The following is a 6,053-nucleotide window of genomic DNA, read 5'->3' on the forward strand; positions in this document are numbered from 1 at the left end:
AAAAAAAAAAAAAAAAAAAACAGATTAGTTTCAAGGGCCACTCAGCTGAATGGACTGAAACAACCTAAAGAAAGGAAAAGCCTGGGAAGAAAAGTACAGCCATTAACCTGGAGTGGGTGGGAGTCAAAGATCGCTGCGAATAGAAGTGGCGCCAGAATCCCATTTAGTGTGGCCTGTTTTTACTAGAAGATAAATGAGCCCGCTTTTGACAAGAATTACAAGTTTGGCATGCAGCGGTAGTGTTAGTACTGGGAACATAGAGTTCTTATTTTGTAAGAGGCAACAATTCTTTGACTGCCGGAGAGGTTCAGCTTTGTGAATCCACCCACATTGTTTCAAGAAATTTTAATTGGCAAGCAGGCCTCTGAGTTTTGTTGGGGTTTACCAGTCACCCATGCTGACTGCTGTTAACACAGAAAATAGACATTTCTGGCTTGCCAATCAACAGAACATCATTTATACAGTGAAAACATTGGACATCAAAGCAATTTTCTCTAACATTTTATGAGCATTTAAGGTTCAAAGATGTAATACACTGTTAATACCAATTATACATTTTCACACACAGTGAATCCACTCAAACCACGTAGTTACTTTAACTTTTTTCTCTGGACTGCAAGTTTTGCCCAAACTCTTTTAAGTGCTTTTTTTTGCAAAAACAAACAGTTTACATAGGCACTCCAGCTACCAAGAGATCACCTCATCTCCTCAGCTGGGAGTTCAGGGAATGCAGACCAATATCGAGAAGGCTGGCCTCCAGGGAGGTTTTTCTTACTTAATTAACTCAGCTAATTACTTTAGCTAAGTTCTGTAGTGAAAACAATAGAGAGATCATATACATTTGCATGCACCAGTAGGCAGAGCTTTGCACTTACTGTTGGTTTTAAGTGTCTTTGATGGTAAGTGATTACATATTTTTTTAATTAATTTTGGGGGGTTTTTTTTGAGACAGAGTGTTGCTCTGTCTCCCAGGCTGGAGTGCAATGGCAGGATCTCGGCTCACTGCAACCTCCGCCTCCCAGGTTCAAGCGATTCTCCTGCCTCAGCCTCCCAAATAGCTTGGATTACAGGCACGTGCCACCACACCCAGCTGATTTTTATATTTTTAGTAGCGATGGGGTTTCACCCTCTTGGCCAGGCTGGTCTTGAACTCCTGACCTCAGGTGATCCGCCTGCTTCAGCCTCCCAAAGTGCTGGGATTATAGGTGTGAGCCACCAAACTTTTCAATGTGTCTTAATTTTTTATTTTTTTAGATATGGTGGTCTCGCTATGTTACCCAAGCTGTTTTCAAACTCCTGAGCTCATCCTTCTGCCTCATCCTCTCAAGTAGCTGGGACTACAAACACGTATCACCATGCTTGGCATGTGTCTTAATTTTATAATCAGAAAATAAAACAGTATTTAAAAAATAGGTCTGGGTTGGGTAAGGATCATTTCAATAAGGTGCTGGGTCAATTGGATATTCACATGGAATAAAAAAAGAAACTTGATGCCTACCTCATATCATCTGTAAGGTTTATTCTCTGTGAGGTCTATTGCCGAGTTTAAAATGAGGAAACTGAGGCCTGCATGAGAACAATTAGATGCCAATTTATTCAGCTTGGGCAAGGTTCAATGGTCCCGGGGAAAGAGGCCAGGAAAGTCACGCCAGACTCTGCTCAGGAGTAGGGTTATATAGGGAGGGAAGGCGCTCTGATTGGCTGTGGAGAAACAGGACGTGGACGTAGGAAGCTGCTATAGGTAGGTAGGCGGGATTTCCAGTGAGCAGGCTGGACAGGCCAATATGCTATTGGCCAGGTCTTCGCGGGGCTTCTTTTAAATTTTGGTGGGGTTTTCCAACGGCTGGCTAGGTGCTGAGTGCAGAGTTTAGTGTCGAGTGCAGATCCTGGTGCTGAGTGCAGAGGGGATTTCCAACGGCGGGCTACGTGCCAAGTGCAGAGTTTAGTGCTGAGTGCAGAGGTGGGCGTGGTGAAGCTAGATGCTGAGTGCAGATTCTGGTGACCTAATTTTAGGCAGAGGGATGGGTATGTCCGAGCTACCAGTGAGGCAACCGGCCTTACATCATCAACAGAGGTGATCACACCAACATAATATGAAGAGAGACAAGCCAGGCAAAAAGAATATGTGTCATATTAGTCTACTTATTTAAAGTTCAAAATCAGGCAAAACTAGTCTACATGTTAAAATCAGGATACTGGGGGCCAGGTGTAGTGGTGCACACCTGTAATCCCAGCACTTTGGGAGGCCAAGGCAGGCAGGTCACTTGAGGTCAGAAGTTAGAGACCAGTCTGGACAACATGGCAAAACCCCATCTCTACTAAAAATACAAAAATCAGTTGGGCATGGTGGCATGCTGAGATTGCGCCACTGCACTACCAGGTGACAGAGTGAGAATCTGCCCCCTCAAAAACAAAAACAAATCAGGATAGTGGTAATTTCTGGGAGAACAGAATGAGCAGTGATTGGGAGTGGCATGTGTTGGACCTCTGGGGTACTTGGAATTTATGCTTTTTGATCCCGGTTTTGATTCCATACAGGTATGTTCAGTTTGTGAAAATGCATCCATCTGTGCCTTTATGAGACGTGCACTTTTCTATTTGAATGTTAAACTGTACATCAATAAAAAGGGGGTGGGGAGGCAGAAAATTATAAGCACCCTCAAAAAACCAAATGTGATGTTTTATGTTAAAGCATCATATATGCTCAAAAAATAAAGCTATAATCTCATATATACGTAGAGAAAAAGAAATATATGTGTGTGTGTTGAAGTATTCTTATGGCCAGACTATATTTTACTAACTAGATCTTTCTTTACTTATCCAATAAATAATGACTGAGGAAAGCGTAGTGCCAAAAAGCTACCTTCAAAAAGCCTATAGTCTAGTGAATTAATCTTTTTTTTTTTTTTTTTTTTTTTTTTTTTTTTTTTTTTTTGAGACGGAGTCTTGCACTGTCACCCAGGCTGGAGTGCAGTGGTGCGATCTTGGTTCACTGCAACCTCTGCCTCCCGGGTTCAAGCAATTCTCTGCATTAGCCTCCCAAGTAGCTGGGATTACAGGCACCCACCATCACCCTCAGCTCATTTTTGTATTTTCAGTAGAGACGGGGTTTCACCATAATTGGCCAGACTGGTCTCGAACTCCTGACCTTGTGATCCACCCTCCTCTGCCTCCCAAAGTGCTGGGATTACAAGCGTGAGCCACCGTGCCCAGCCAATCTTATTTTTCTTAAAGATGATAAAGGAAATATTAACAAGTTTTTCTGTTCATGTGTTAAAACATCTGAGTGCCAATAATATGCCAAACACTGTGCTAGGTAAAGGTATGGGAAACTGAATTTCACTGTATCAGTTTATAAGACTAGAAACTACCCAGCCATGGAATATACAGACTAACAATAGTAGGTAGTGAGTTTCCTGCCACTGGGGGTGTTTCGGCAGAGAGGGGGAAGATCAGCTCTTTGGCACAACAAAGAATCCATCCTTGCTTTGAGATGGGGCAAAAGGACAAAGAATCTGTAGATTTCTATTACGTGTCCAGCACTTCACATATGCCATCTATTATCTATCCCCACAGTCACCCTGGAGGAATGAGCTGTTATGTTTTCCATTTTACAGGTGAAAACATTGAAACCGAAAGGTAAGGTGGTGTTCCCAAGGTCAGAGAGCTAGGCTATGCATGTGGGTATTTGCTTTAGATGTTTTACACCGCTGTGCTCTGTTCATTAGGGGCAAATTAATTTTATAGTTCATATTCCTTCTTATTCCTTTTGTGTGTGTGTGTGTGAGATGGAGTTTGGCTCTTGTTGCCCAGGCTGAAGTGCAATGGCGTGATCTTGGCTCAACGCAACCTCCACCTCCAGGGTTCTAGCGATTCTCCTGCCTCAGCCCCCCAAGTAGCTGGGATTAACAGGCATGTGCCACCACGCCTGGATAATTTTGTATTTTTAGTAGAGACAGGATTTCTCCATGTTGGCCAGGCTGGTCTTGAACTCCTCACCTCAGGTGATCCACCCGCCTCGGCCTCCCAAAGTGCTGGGATTGCAGGTGTGAGCCACCGTGCCCGGCTTTTTTTTCAGATGGAGTCTCACTTTGTCACCCAGGCTGGAGTGCAGTGGCTGGACCTTGGCTCACTGCAACCTCTGCCACCCGGGTTCAAGCAATTCTCCTGCCTCAGCCTCCCAAGTAGCTGGGTTACAGGCTCCTGCCACCGTGCCTGGCTAATTTCTATAGTTTAGTAGAGACGGGGTTTCACCGTCTTGACCAGACTGGTCTTGAATTCTTCACCTCATGATCCTCCCACTTCGGCCTCCCAAAGTGCTAGGATTATAGGCATCAGCCGCCATGCCCAGCCTCATTCCTTGCTTCCTATGGAAAAATCTTTTTAGGTTATGCACATGGTGGCAATGTTAGGGATCTGAAAAAAGAGAAGACAACAAAATTGATGGCTAAAAGCCCATTCTTAACTCCCTGACAAGATCTGATCCACCCAGAAACACCACAGTGAGTCTGTACCTCACTCCTCCCACTTCCCACCATCTTCTCAGGCTAATGAGTTAGGAGCACATTTCCCCTTCAAAACCAGCTTTGAATCACCTCACAAATTTTATTCACTAATTGAAAAGGGGGAAGCTACCTTATAATGTAAAAAACCGGGAGTTATGACCCAGCAAGTGATTGAACTTCACATACTAGTAGTAGAATAACATACTGTGTACATTCTGTACATAGTACAGAATTAAATATCATTGTTATTCACCTAGTCAGAAAAATCCATTATTAGGCCGTCATATTTAACGAAGTCTCACCTGGAGCTTCTGGCCAGATATGAAGAACCCCATGGTAATGGTGGAAGCTGCATAGGTTCCGGTTTCAGCACTGACACCTCAGCTTTATTTTACTTCATTTAGTTAGTTAGTTAGTTATTGAGATGGAGTTTCACTCTTGTTGCCCAGGCTGGAGTGCAATGGCTCACCATAACCTCCACCTCCCGAGTTCAAGCGATTCTCCTGCCTCAGCCTCCCAGGTAGCTGGGATTACAGGCATGTACCACCACCCTGGCTAATTTTGTATTTTTAGTAGAGATAGGGTTTCTCCATGTTGGTCAGGCTGGTCTCGAACTCCCAACCTCAGGTGATCCGCCCACCTTGGTGTCCCAAAATGCTGGGATTGCAGGTGTGAGCCACCACGCCTGGCTTATTTTACTTAATTTTTATTTTCGATTAAGGATCTCACTATCCCATGTTGCCCAAGCTGGTCTCAAACTCCTGGTCTCAAGTGATCCACCTGCCTCAGTCTCCCGAGTAGCTGAGATTACAGGCACAAGCCCTGTACCGAGCCCTACCTCTGTTTTAACCAAGTTATCTGAGTCTTTGTTTCCTTGTCTGTGTAATACTGAACAAGTGCTATATAACATTTTGCTCTTAATTTTACTAACAAAAATTAATGTGACCAATTCTCAGGAGAGGTGAGAGTGGGTTGTTTTTGTTTTGTTTTGTTTTTCTGGGTTTGTTTGTTTGTTTGTTTTTGAGATGGAGTTTTGCTCTTGTGGCTCAGGTGAAGTGCAATGGCACAATCCTGGCTCACTGCTTCCTGGCTCACTGCAACCGTCACCTTCTGGGTTTAGGTGATTCTCCTGCCTCAGCCTCCCGAATAGCTGGGATTACAAGTGTGCACCACCACACTAGCTAATTTTGTATTTTAAGTAGAGACAGGGTTTCACCATGTTGGCCAGGTTGGTCTCAAACTCCTGACCACAGGTGATTCACCTGCTTTGGCCTCTCAAAGTGCTGGGATTACAGGTGTGAGCCACCACACCCAGTCCCTGAGAATGTGATTTTAATAAAATCCCATTAAGTAGATAAGAGATTGAACAGAAACAGAGAAAATAGGATCGGGTGCCCCAGGCAAACCACAGCTCCCATCCTGCTGCCTGTGAAGACAGCAGGGCTGAGAAGCATTAGGCAGTGCCTCAGAGCCCTCCCATCAGCCCACCTGCAGTACCTACAGATGGCCAGTGGGGGAAATCTCAGGGCAGTACCAGTGGGTGCCCAA

At 44.4% G+C, this 6,053-nt stretch overlaps 1 protein-coding gene across 1 annotated transcript in view; it reads right to left on the bottom strand.

Annotated features, from left to right (window-relative positions):
* Positions 1-5,309, bottom strand: part of ZNF589 (zinc finger protein 589) — a 15,163-nt gene extending 9,854 nt beyond the window's left edge. Inside the window, exon 1 of the mRNA XM_037727991.1 lies at positions 5,286-5,309. The gene's annotated coding sequence lies outside the window, so the exon portion shown is untranslated. The remainder of the gene's footprint in view (positions 1-5,285) is intronic.
* Positions 5,310-6,053: the final 744 nt, after the last annotated feature.

Source organism: Cebus imitator, unplaced genomic scaffold (assembly GCF_001604975.1).
Source record: "Cebus imitator isolate Cc_AM_T3 unplaced genomic scaffold, Cebus_imitator-1.0 Scaffold0, whole genome shotgun sequence".
NCBI lineage: Eukaryota > Metazoa > Chordata > Mammalia > Primates > Cebidae > Cebus > Cebus imitator.